General features: G+C 46.4%; 1 long non-coding RNA gene across 1 annotated transcript; it reads right to left on the reverse strand.

Annotated features, from left to right (window-relative positions):
* Positions 1–6,512: 6,512 nt before the first annotated feature.
* On the reverse strand, positions 6,513–9,589 carry LOC135982608 (uncharacterized). Its single transcript, XR_010600016.1, has 2 exons — positions 8,317–9,589; positions 6,513–6,800 (listed from the first exon to the last, which is right to left on the reverse strand). It is a non-coding gene; the product is annotated as an uncharacterized LOC135982608 (long non-coding RNA).
* Positions 9,590–14,047: the final 4,458 nt, after the last annotated feature.

A 14,047-nucleotide genomic window follows, 5' to 3' on the forward strand; every position in this document is an offset into this window, starting at 1 on the left:
GGACGCGATAATCGATCCCCGAATCGACGCACGTACTCCACCAGCCCAGGTAGGAGTAAGCGCTGTCGACGGGGGAGCCGCGGCGGTCGATTTGCCGCTGTCATCACAACGGGGTAAGTCGGATCAGATACGTCGAATTCAGCTACGCTAGTCCCGTAGCTGAATTTGCGTATCTGAAATCGATCCCCCCCCCCGCCGTAGTGTAGACGTAGCCTAAGTGACTTTTCCCCTGTTATTTTAGGATCCTGGAGTGTCTGGTTTTCCCTGCTCCCTCCTCTCTCCATGCACTATCCCCTCCCACCCAGCCCCCAGTCTGGTGCCCCCCGTGCAGTTGCCTTACGGTATCAGAACTTCATCCAGGTGTCTGGCCACGTACTCTAGCCTCCTCTCAGCGATCCTGAGGGTGGGAGCCAAGGGGAGCTGCTCCAGGAGCTTGCCGAGGCTGTGGAACAGCGAGAGCAGGTAGCTGAGTGCAGGCTCTAAGGGGTGCTTTGTGCTGCAGAGCTGAAGGTCCAGGGTTCAAATCCCACTGGGAACCCATGCTGGGGGACTGGAGGTGGGGGTGGGACCATTACACAGGTGCTGCCGGATCCTACTCACCGTACCAGAAAAGCCAGCCTTCCTCCTGAACTCTCCACCTCACCTCCCTGGTGTGCACGGGGCTGCTCCCATCAAACATTTTCTCGCCCTCTTGGGAGGGGAGGATGGTCCAGTCCAGTCGACACAATCTACCGCCCCCCTCCCAGGCTAAATGAGCCGCATGATGCTCAAGGAGGGAATGATCCATTGTATGATGCATGGGGGTGGATTAGAGATGGCAACTTCTGCTGGGTGGGAATGAATTGCATGATTCTAAGGAGAATAGTTGCTTGCCCGGTCTATAGGTCGGGGCAGGGGAGGGATTACTAGGGCTACTGCCCCTGGGGGGGATGAGCTGCATGACACGAGAGGAGGGGACTGACCCACTTCAGATTTATGGAGGGGGGCATTGCTTACCATGCCTCTAGGGATGCACAAGCCTCCTCCAACTCGTCCTCACAGCGTCCAAAACCTGCCAGAAGTGAGACATAAAGGAGACGTTGAGCTGCTTGGGCACCCTCTGCTTCCTAGCGCCCCAGAGCCCCAGATTTCAGGGGCAGCCTGTGAACGGAGCCCCAGCCAGCGCCTCTGCACGACTGTGGGCATGACTGTGCCTTCACAGGAAGAGGGGAGGCAGGAGGGGGAATAGACCCTATTTCTCTGCTTTGCATGTGCCTGAGTCTGCCACCGCAGCTGTGGGGTCAGGGGCTGCTTACCTTTCGGTTTCTTCCTTTCATCGCTGTGCCTCGTCTTCCTCGGAGAAGCCTGCCACACACAGAGAAAGCAGCAGGGTTAGAGAACTCCAATAAAACGGGGATAACAATGAGCCAGAGGTGATTGCCATGTGGGGCCAGGGGGCAGTTTTTCCTTGTGGGAGAGTATTGCACTAGGAGGCATCATGGGTAGGCATTGTGCTTTCCTATGATGCAGCCAATATAGGACACACAGCACAACCCATACCAGGGGTCACTGGGATAATCCAGGGGTTGGAGGAACAGGGATTGCTGGTACCAGGAGCCTGCAGAGTTTAGAAGCATTGCAGGAGAGAGCTTCTAAAACTCTGCAGGTTTAAGGACTGCAGGGTATGCAACTAACCACAGATACCATGCACCGAATTCAGAGCTTGGGGGAGAAATCCGACATCTGGACAGCAGTGTTTCCTATATATACATATTTAGGGAATGCATGAGAGAGGGGTTTTATCTGCATGCATTTGGGATGGCCATGCTACTCCTGAGGGTGAAGCCATGAATGCGTTATGCAAATCCTCCCAAAGAAGTGCGGATAGAACCCCTATATCATCCTTAAACGGCAGCTGTTTTATACCCCAAAAAACCCAGTTTGGCATGAGTTCAGCCCACTGGCCTGGGAGCTGCTGAGCACTGATGGGCTCTTGATGGCGACCTTAGGATCATCCTCAGGCCCATTTGGGTGAGTGGTGCTGGTTCTGGTGGCCAGCACTGGGCTAGTCCTGCAGGGAGGGGTGGCATCTGACCCGGAGGCTGGAGAAAGCCGCTATCTAACACTTGAGGCTGCTGCTGCTGCTTCTTAGCGTCTGCACAACGTGCCGCAAGTGGCACATGACCAGGATTCATCAAGGAATTTGGTCTGTTGGTTGGATCATTAGCTTCCCCAGCCCAGCCTGGGTACTGATGGGGTCAGGGAGTCCAATGTGAACATTGATCCAGCCCCACCCCACCCCCCCGAGGCTGCCGAGATGCCATTTGACAAAGGAATAGAAGTGCTGTTGCTGGGTCTGGTTCTCTGCCCAGCCCAGCAGCAGTCATTGGGATATGGTGCCGTGTAGATCCCACTTCCTGCCACCACACCTGCCAGCCCCAATAGCCCTATACAACGTAAGCTCATGACATTCTCTCCCTCCCTCAATGTGGAGGAAGATATGCATGGCTCCCCCCCGCCAGTTATGAATTGCACAAACTGGTTTTTAGAATAAACCAAAATCAAGTTTATTAACTACAAAAGGTAAATTTCAAGACATTATAAGGGATAGCAAACAGATCAAAGCAGATTACTGAGCAAATCAAACAAAACACGCAACCTAAGCTTAATACGCTAAATTAACTGGTTAATAGTAGAAAGCAACAGAGGGTCCTGTGGCACCTTTAAGACTAACAGAAGTATTGGGAGCATAAGCTTTCGTGGGTAAGAACCTCACTTCTTCTGATACTTGGTTAATAGTAGCACATTCTCACCCTAAATGTTGTTTTGTGCAGGTTGCGAAGTTTCTTGAAGGTCAACTGCACGCATTGCAGCTTAAATATCCAGGTATTCCTTTCACAGGCTAGATCTTTCCCCGCTGGGCTCAGCCCCCGCCCTCCTCCCCCTCAGTTTAGTTCCTTTGTTTCTCCCGGTGTTTTCAGCACTCTTCCTTTTTGGGCAGGGAGGTGGTGGAGAAGAACCTAGATTAACTCACTTCCAAGCCTTCAATAGGATTTGGAGATGACAGGAATCCTTTGTCTCCCAGTTTGACCCCCACCCCCAACTCCCTCCTAGTGGAAAAATACCACCACTCCAAAATGATGTCCAGTACCAGGTGACATGATCACATGACCCTGCAGTGTCAAAGCAGCATCCCAGGAAACTTCTCAGGAAGGAGGAAGTTTAGTATCTTCAAAGTCCTACTGGCCCATCCAGGCTGATTGCCTCCTGTTTGGTGGGCATTCCCCTGGTGCAAGCACTTTTGTAATTGATACAGAGCCCGTATTCCTAACTTCAGATACAGAAATGATACATCCATACAAATAGGATAATCACATTCAGTAAATCAGAACCTTTCCAATGATATCTCACATGACCCATCTTGCATAAAACATGCCTTAGTTATGCCATATTCATAGAACAATATTTCTCTGAAGAATATAGGGCGTAATGTCACAGCGGTGAAGAAGCATGTGGACAAGGGCGATCCAGTGGATATCGTGTACCTGAACTTTCAGAAAGCCTTTAAGAAGATCCCTCCCCAAAAGTTCTTAAGCAAAGTAAGTTGTCAGGGGATAAGAGGGAAGGTCTTCTCATGGACCAGTAACTGGTTTTAAAGATGGGAAACAAAAGGTAGGAATAAATGGTGAGTTTCTGGAAGAGAGATAAATAGCAACATCCCCCAAGGATCTGTACCGGGACCAGAGTTGTTCAACATATTCATAAATGATCTAGGAAAGGGGGGAAACAGTGAAGTGGCCAGATTTGCAGATGATACAAAACTAAAGATCATTCAGTCCAAAGCTGAATATGCCCTCCTTGTTCCTAGATGTAGAACTCTGTGTTGGGCTGTATGAAATCACATTTTGTTTGAATGGGCCCCATTTGCCAAACAAACTCTCCAGAACTCTCTGTATGACTGCCCTGTCCTCATCGTTATTTCCCATTCTGCCAATCTTTGTGTCCTCAGCACATTTTTATCAGCAGCAATTTTATATTTACGTCCAGGCTACACCTGAGGGCAGGTTGCTGCTCTGGCATCTGGCAGGCGCTGATGTCGTCTCTAGGTCAGAATGGGGCTGCCCTCCTGCAATCTCCCGCTAGCCTGTGAGCTGTCAATGCTGTGCTTACATCAGGAGATAGGATGTGGCAACAGCCCAAGGGGGCTGAGCTGCTGAGCTCAGAACTAGGCAGGAGAGAGGGCATCAGATTTCCCAGGAAAACCCTGGGTCTTTTCAAAGCTTTATGACTCTCAAGCCCCTGGGCAAGGGACGTCTTTTCCCTACTTGTGAAGCAGAATCTCCCAGCCTGAATTGAGAATCTAGTGTTACAAGTGCAGAAAAACTTTCACGGTATCGCCTGCCCAAGCATTCCAAAACCATGAGCTGGGCCCCACCAAAATCATGAGATTGATTTCAAAATAACGATATCTTAAAAAAAAATTCATCTGGGGAACTCTTCATTTGCCTTCTGGTGTCTGAGCCGCTAGGGTGCACTCAATTGACATTTTCCAGCTTCTCTTTGCAACCATGAGGCCTTAAAATGTGCTAACAAATAAAATGAAATGAAATGAAATCAAATAAAAAGCCGAGATTCTCAGATAAATCACTTGACTCCAGCAGTGGGAGCTTTAAGAAAACCACCCTATATCATGAGATAATAAAAAGCCCTACCTCTTATCTAACGCTTTCAGTCAGTGGATCTCAAAGCACTTTACAAAGGAGGTCTGTAGCATTAGCCCCCTTTTAGAGATGGGAAACTGAGGCACAGAGAAGAACAGTGACTTACCCAAGGTCACCCAGCAAGACAGTAGCAGAGACAGGACTAGCACTTAAGTCTCCTGAGTTCCGGCTAGTGCTCTAGCCACTAGGCCACAGTGCATTTGAAGTAAGGGGTCAGAGTCAGTACATTCCTGTGGTGAGTGGTGGTTATTTTGGGCTCTCCCAATGCCATGGTTGTTGAAGTGACACATTTTGACCTGTGACCTGTGCTGGCCCAGGGGCATCATTGTTAAAACGAGTTTCTCACAGCAGGTTCTTGTTAGGCCTGAACCCAATTAACTGGACCATGTCTCCGATGTCCCATTGGGAAAGTTTAAAAGCCACTGAAGGCCTTGCAGTGCACTGACATACTGGGATTTTCAGAAAGCCTTTGACAAGATCCCTCCCTAAAGGCTCTTAAGCAAAGTAAGCTGTCCTGGGATAAGAGGGAGGGTCCTCTCATGGATCAGTAACTGGTTAAAAGATAGAAAACAAAGGGTAGGAATAACTAATCCATTTCTCAGAATGGAGAGAGGTAAATAGTGGTGTCCCCCAGTGGTCTGTACTGGGACTTTTGAAGTGATAATCAAGATAGCCCAGTTTTTTCTCTTACTTAATTGGTCTCTCAGAGTTGGTAAGACAACTCCCACCTGTCTCTGTATGTGTATATATATCTCCTCAATATTATGTTCCATTCTATGCATCCGAAGAAGTGGGCTGTAGCCCACGAAAGCTTATGCTCAAATAAATGTGTTAGTCTCTAAGGTGCCACAAGTACTCCTGGTTTTTCTATCCTACTTGTTGCTTGGAGGTAATGAATTATTCATTTGATCTTATAATCAATATTTTAACTTGGAATATACCTGTAAATGCCAATTAGAGGCTGCTCTGCATTTTAATCTGAGCAAAACAAGTCTGTATTTGCATGCTCTTTTCAGACATTTTGTTCTTTGTGATTTTGCTGAATTTAAAGTGTTCATGAAAACTGGAGGATTCAAGAACAGAGCCTCTTCTTACTGGATCTCCATATATGGAGTGATCCCAGCAGGGACAAAATGCCACAGGTGTGTTTTATATTAGGTAGCAGCAAATGTTCGATCATCGCTAGCTGGGGTGGTCAGGGCAGTAAGGAACAACCCATGAATGGAGCCACGAGCTCGGTCTGCGGCCCTGTCTCTCTCTGTGGATGTGTCCTGCCAGCCCAATGGGGCCTGGTCAGAACAGGGGGCCTCTGGCCACCCTCCCTCCCTCCCTTCCTTCCTTCCAAGGGGCGGTGTCCAGGCAAGCTCTGCTGAGAGTGTAGGATGGCTGGGGGGTTGCGGGGGGGGGGTGTCCTCCTACCATCCTGCTTCTCCTGGAGAAACTGTGCTGGGTCGCCATGGCCATCCAGGTGACCAGGACCAGAAGGACGCAGGTGTACAGCACCCAGGAGCTGTCCCAGCAGGCCCAGAACCAGCTCTGTGTGATCCCCATCCTCGTGCTGGGGAGGACGGTCTGGACACTGGGCTCCCTGCTGGTGCTGCCACTGGATCTCTCCCGAGAGGCTGTTTGTTCCAGTGACGCATCATAAAGGGCCAGGACCAGGCGGGTCCTGACATCACAAAGGGACTGCACGCATCAGAGGTGAGCAAGACCCTGGCTCCCTACAGCCCCTCCCCCGTGTTAGGGGGCTTTTGTTTTTCCCCTTTTACTTTCCTGGTTCTTCTCGCATGAACAGAGCAACAATACCCGAAGTTCAAAGGCGCAAACAATTTGATGTTTATTGGGGTAAACTTTTAGCAAGCTGAATTTTAGTTGCCGTTCTATTTTCAGGTACCATGGTAGCTGTTACACAGGTGCTGGCCTCCGCGTTGAGCATTTTGCGTTTTCGTACACATTTTCCACCCCTGTCAGCCTTTTGAAGCCATCCCCCACCCACGTCATGCTAGCAACAAGACACACACCACAGACAAACAACGCAAAACACAGATTCATAGTATTCTGGGTTATTCTTTCGCTGGCGCCAGCATGCTTGTAGAGTGTCTGAAAAACAAAAGAAACAATTTTTACCCCCTTTGGTGGGGACAGATTATTGCTTAATAATAATACCAATTCCTTTTACAAATGTCCTTGCTAATTGCAGGAAAAACAGAAGAATTACCTTTAGGCTGTTCTTATTTTGTTTTATAGTCAGGCTAGTGAATTACCCCACTCACTGGTCATTTATGAAATTTATGAGGTGGCGTGCCTCAGTTTCCCCTCTTGTACAACAGACCAGGTTTGCAATGGTTTTTTTGCTGTACCAAGCTTTACGTTTATTTTCAGGTAATAGCTGAGAGACAACTTTAGATTTTGGCTTTGTACACCCCCCCGACCCACCCACACACAGCCCTTAGGGTTAACCTGTCCCCCTTATTTTCAGGCTTGACTTGTTTTTTCACCTCCCTCTTCTGGAGGGCCATAATCTGAGTCTTCTAGTAGCTTGTTTGCTGACCAGATGGATTTATTATTTCCAAATTTTTTGTGCTGCTACTTATGGGTAGTTTTCTTCTTCCCCCATCAGTTAGGTAATTTGCATTTACACAGAGGCTTTCTTGGCTTGCCTCTGGATCCAAAGCGATCAGCAGCTCAGAGGGACACATTTCACTTCCACCAGAGTTCTCATTACTTTTCACTTTCATCTCCTGCTTTAAAACACACAGAGATTTGAAAAAGAAAGCACAATTTATTGTGGCTCCTTTTGGAGCCCTAATAGGATTTTAATTAAGTACCACGTTTTGTTTGCATTTCTTTTACCTCTTTTCCAATATACACTGCACATGTCCTGGGAAATAGTTTAACCTCCATAACATTATATTAGCCCTTTTAATTTAACACAAGGTGTAACTGCCTTCCCGTGCTCGCAGAGTTTTCATGCACCCCCACCAAAGCGACAGTCCAATCCCCCAGAGCCCCCCCAAGGCTCAGTGTTCCCATCATTGCTCCCCTTTTCCTTTTCCTATGCATGCACAGAACTATTTTTGCCTAACATTTTTTGCACTGATTACTTTTTTTTTTTTTTTACACAACTGTACCCCGATTACGCTCCCATCTTGTACAACCAGAGACAGCCAGGGGCAGTCAAGTTAAGTTCCAATAGAAACCCCTGACATTCCTTTAGTGATTTTGATCACATTACCCAATAGTTAAATAATTTGATTAGATTATTTCTCCGCCTGCTGCCTGCAGCAGTCCCCTATAGACCATTTCTGTGGGAAAAGGGCCCATTTTTTCTCAGAATAGCTGTAAAGGTTTCTGGGGACAGAAGCATCGTGTTGGTAGTAGCCACTCTTCCTGACCCCCGGTATAATTTAATTACCAAGCTTCCATCCAATGGGATTGCACAGAGTTGCACATACAGTTACATTTATAGAACTGGGTTTTATTATTAAACCAAAAACTTGCTTCTTGTAACACCACAACTGTTACCTGTACCATTTTCACAACTCCCAAATGTTTCCTTTCCTCCAAACCCTGTATTATTAATTTTTGTAAAAGGTATTTGTAACTTTTTACTTACTTTTTTAAATCACTTACTCCTACATTTAGTTTTTGAAGGTAGCGCACTTTGTTTTTAACAGCTCAGCCACCAAGTACAATTATTGCCACACAGCCGCCTTAACCTGTGCTGTCTTTACCTTGAGACTGTTCAAAGGGCAGTAAAACATTTGTCTCCATGGTTGCCTCTGGATCTGTTCCTCCAAAAATTCCAGTGGACCACAGCAGACCTCCGTCGTACTTTGTCCCAAACAAAACAAACCACCAAAAACATTTCACATAAGTATCCAAAGTCCCCTCCACTAAAACTTCAGAAAAACAAAAGTGTGGGCAGGCCGGGGGAGAGGAGGGGGAGAGGTGGAAAGAAACCAATGGAGCCTGTCAGGGCAGTTTAAAGTACAGGCTCCCAGCAGCAAATTAAGTAAACTGAGAGAAAGAAGAAGGAAAAGAAGAAAAGGATATAGTTAGCGCTGAACCAAGAGTAGACTCCCCGGGTTGGAACAGTTGGGAACCCTTCCCCCCAGGTTCTCAGCCTGGCTCTGGGAGAAGAGTGGGGGTCGTTACCTGCTCCTGCCAACCCGGCCATTTTTCAGGTTGAAACCTTTTCTTTTTTCCTCCACTTCCCCAGGACCAAGTCCCAGCTCCTGTCTCTAAAGCTGGTCTGTTAACTCTGCTTCTGACTCTAAACCCTGATGGGCCAAATCATCTTTAACCCCCGAACTACTCTACACCCCTTCAGCAGCCCTTGCTGAAACAGCACCAACCTTGAAAGTTTACTGGCAGCTTCCCATAATGCTGCCCTTACTTCAAACCTCTCACAAGTGGGCTGAAGTGCCTCCTTTCCCTGGAGGGCGTCCAGTCCCCATGGGCAGGGACCTTCTTCCACTACCCATATACCAAAGGAGGGGGGGCTCCTCAGCCACCCCCCATCCCTCTGGGTCCCCTAACACTGCATCCATTTCCTTTTTAATCTCATCCCAGGCTGACCGCTGCTCCTGGTATGGGCCCTGGTTCTTCCTTATCCATTTATCCAAAAAATCCTTTTCCCTGGCTTGCCAGAACCTGCAACTACCATCACGAGAGTTCGCTATACCCCCTCCAAGCAGAGCTGCGTGGACTGCATCCGAGTCACGGCACCAAGATGTTAGGGGGCTTATTCCTTCACCCTCTCACTTCCCTGGTCCTTCTCGCATGAAGTCCAAAGGTGCAAACAATTCGATGTTTATTGGGGTGAACTTCCAGCAAGCATGATTCCAGTTTCCTTCCTCAGTGTCCCCCTTCCCAGCTCTGACACCACAGAGCCATCTCTGTTCCCATTCACTGTTCCTATTCCCCCTTAGCAAAACATGATTCCAATTCCCCCACCCCCATTCCCTGTTCCCATTCGCCCCCCCCCTTACTTCCTGATTGACTGCAGACTATATAGTAAAACTTGAGTTGTGCTTAGCTATACCTTAACCAATCATGTTACTGAAATTTAACTAACCAATTCTAACATACTGTAACATGGTTCTTTAACCAATTATATCCCACCACCTTAACAAACCCAACAAAATTAATTATACAGCAGACAGAAACAATTACAGAACCAAACAGACCATGCAAATAAACATACAAAACAATACAGAAGCAAGAATTTTACACCCCAGCTATTGAGAAGTGAGTTCTTGCCAGACAGGATGCTATTAAACTAAGTTTCCTTTTACATCTTCTGGGCTCTTCCCTTTCTCTGGAGGTGACAGGAATATCAGGACAGGATTGGATTCCTAACAGCCAATAGCACCTTATTTCCATGGGACTAGTCTGGGATGTGAGGATGGGACCGGTCACTTCTCAGCGCAGGGCTGCCTCTGCTGCTTAGCCGAAGGCCTCACTTAGCCTAAGAACAGAGCCTCAGACTGTCCCTTACACAGAAAAAAAAAGAATTAAAATCACTTTTTTTCTACCTCGATAACTAGCTAAGTGATCAGAATACACCTAAATTCTTAAAGTATAGGCCTTTGCAGACAGGCCTGAATATCTCTATCCTAACACCCAGCACCCCATGTAGGAACTTAGAGACTGTGACCGAGTCACCCCGTAACCTTCTCTTCATTAAGCGAAAGAGATTGAGCTCGGGGAGTCTCTCACTAAGAGGCAGGTTTCTAACCTTTGAATCAGTCTTGAGGCTTTTTTCTGACTTCTCTTTCATTGAGAACATCCTTCTGGAATAACAAGGAGTCTGGTGGCACCTTAAAGACTAACAGATTTATTTGGGCATAAGCTTTCGTGGGTAAAAACCTCACTTCTTCAGATGCATAGAGTGAAAGTTACAGATGCAGGCATTATATACTGACACATGGAGAGCAGGGAGTTACTTCGCAAGTGGAGAACCAGTGTTGACAGGGCCAATTCAATCAGGGTGGATGTAGTCCACTCCCAATAATAGATGAGGAGGTGTCAATTCCAGGAGAGGAAAAGCTGCTTCTGTAATGAGCCAGCCACTCCCAATCCCTATTCAAGCCCAGATTAATGGTGTTAAATTTGCAAATGAATTTTAGTTCTGCTGTTTCTCTTTGAAGTCTGTTTCTGAAGTTATTTTGTTCAATGATAGTGACTTTTAAATCTTTCACTTACTGGCTTATGTATGTCACCATTCCTGATGTCCGCCAGGATTTGCGGGTGCGGCATTTTGCTGCCCTTGGCGGCAATTCGGCAGTGGTGGGGTCCTTCCGCGCTCTGGGTCTTCGGCGGCAATTCTGCGGCGGGTCCTTCACTCGCTCCGGGACCCGCCGCCGAAGTGCCCCGAAGTGTTGTACTTAAAGTACTGCACAGGATCTTTTCAGGGGGAATAAGGCAAAATGCCACATTTATTAGTAATACATGTATTTATTAACACTGTATCATATGCATATAATATATTACACTTACACTCACACACACACAAACACACTCCGTCTTGTTGTTACCAATTAGTTGCTCCCCTTAACTGCACTGGCCAGGTGAGTTAGATGGGGGAGGGGGTGGAGCCGGGCTTCTGCCGATCCGGATCGATGCTCCCATGTTGACAAGACGAGACCCGGGGTCCTCTGCAAGACACCTCACTTTTATAGCAGCTTTCCTCTTATGCAAATCTATACCAGATTCAAACTCTGTGTCTGTGTCCATTGGTCCTTTGTGCTGCTTTCTTTTGAGTGTTGTTCCAATGCTGCAAAGAGGGTGTTTCCAAAAGAAGGTGCTTGCTTCTAACCCCCGAGGCCCTCGGTATGTCTGCTTGTTTTTAATGAGCCCACTTGACACGTTTTATTGTTCTTGGGTCTGGCTCCCAGCCCCTCTCCAACAGTTGAGGCTGTCTGGAGGTGCTGCCTTTCATGCCTTGCTCATCCACACCTCATTCATTCAACAGGGCAATTGATTAAAAGTGGGGGGGGAGAGCTCTTGTTCTACTGCTAGCAAAAAGAAATTTTTCTTCTATCTTATTCTATCCTTAGGGCCTATAATATTATACCAAGGGCAATGCAAAGTTTCTAAATGAGGCTTTGATACAAAGTCCCATGAAAACAGAGTTCACACGTGGGTAGACCCACCACATGGTTATATGAAGAGGCACAATGTAAAGTCATATGAAAATTATCAGAGATTTATCTACATTGTCCCCCTTTTGACCTCTCAAGAACAATTCTTGAGTGGTCACCATATAAATCTTTTGTATTTGTTGCAAACAAACCAAACAATTATAACCAGGTGAATATAACTAAAACCATTACAATTGGCTAAACACCAGATATACTATAAACACAAATGCAAACAATTATAATAATTGGAAATACAACAAAACCATTACCATTCCAATAATTGGGTACATTGACAAACAAAATGAGGCCCAAGTTTGATGCTGCAATAGCCATCAAACAATAAAAGTCACTGAGGTCAGGACCTTCTTAAGCACACACAACAAATAAGATTTTGTAGGAGTACCACAGTTGTTATGCAAGGTTAAGCTGATTTGGACTTAAACTAACATTCAGTTGCTAAAATGTTGTAGAATTCCCTATTTTTAACAGTAGCAGCCGTGTTAGTCTGTATCCGCAAAAAGAAGAACAGGAGTACTTGTGGCACCTTAGAGACTAACAAATTTTTAACAGTTGTTCTCAGAGGTTTCTGGGGACCTGAAAGATGGGGCCATACAATTATGGGCCAAGGTCTTACAGGTTATGGGGGCCCAAGAACTACCTTTCAGGGCTTGGGGAAATAGAATCAGAGTGCATAGAGGAAAGTGTGGAATTAATAATAATACAAGCAAATGTAACTAACAATACAAATGTATCAAGAACAAAAATCAGCAACAAAATGATTATTAGAGAACCTGACAAAACAAAACAAAATAACCCTGATGCACTGGGGACCAAAGTCTTTTGGACACAAGGGGTGATTGATAAGTTGGATGGAGATGGGGGAAGAAGAGAGAGGAAAAGACATTTGCCCTGTCTAGTGTAGTATCCCCTCTCTCTCTGGACCCAATGCTAGCACAGGACACCACCAGAGACAGACACAGAACATGCAACACAGAACACTGAACACAGACTTTGTCATGACACTATAACCATGGTATTTTATAACTCTTCAGCTGGTACCAGCTCTCCTGATGTTCTGGTCCAGAGCCTGAAAGATAGAAGCTTGGAAACAAATTAGCACAGTGCTTTTACCCTGGCAGAACCTGCTTGGTCTCTGTCACAGTGTGTTTGGTACTTGGGGCTGCACAAATGCTAATTAAGTGGTGCATTTCTTGTGAGTGTAAATCCTCCCTTTCTCTCAGTAAAAGGGCGTTAACTCTTCATTTAGAAAAAAAATTATGTTTTAAAATCTCCAGCCATTTTGCCATGGCCTGGAGATCTGAGGCAGAAGCAGGCACTGTTGTTAACTGTTTCAATGGCATTTTGGCCCTGGGAGGAGGAATTTACCCAAATATCCCCCTTCCCAATCTCCAGAGGGGTCCCAAAGGTCTGCCCCCTTCTGGGGTGTCAAATGTTTCTTCTCCTGATGTTACTGCTGCTGTAAGATTTGAGAGTGCTGTTTTAACTCTCTGTACCCAACCTGTTTTTCAGTTTCTCTATCTGTTGCTTGCCTGGGCCCGATCCTGCTTTTCCCAATAAACAGTTCCTTTCCATGGGCACAAGCCCTGTTCCACTACCAATTTAGCAAGGAGGGTGGGCTTTCCAACTAGCCCCCACCCTTCCTGGTCCCATTCCTTAAACATTTTCTGCAAAATTGTGAAATTACCACAATATTACTTACAAAAAACAAAACAAAACAAAAAAAAACAAACAAACATAAACCACACTACACTGCCCAAACTCCTATATCCTTCAGAGTTTGGCTTAACAGAACAAGATCTGAATCTTATGTTTTTAACCCACTCTGGGCCAGAGGGAGAGATGCTAAGCTTCCCTCTGTATTACTCGGTCTGCTACCACCGAGGGTTCATATACCAATTATACAAATCCTTCCCCGGATCAGAGTGAGAAACACTAAGTTCTCCTCTTTATCTCAGTCTTGCTACAGCTGAGGGTGTATGTACCTCTATAACACAATTTAAACTAAACTCCTATATCCTTCAGAGTTTGGTTAATTAACTGAAAGTTTACACTCTTTTTCCTATAGTGCCAGGCTTGCTAAAGCTGGCGGTGTGCACACCAGTTTTATAATAACTGTGGGTTCTATGCTTGCTCCCCCTTTCGCATTCTCCACCAAAATGTTGTACTTAAAGTACTGCA

Source organism: Chrysemys picta, chromosome 3 (assembly GCF_011386835.1).
Source record: "Chrysemys picta bellii isolate R12L10 chromosome 3, ASM1138683v2, whole genome shotgun sequence".
Classification (NCBI taxonomy): Eukaryota; Metazoa; Chordata; order Testudines; family Emydidae; genus Chrysemys; species Chrysemys picta.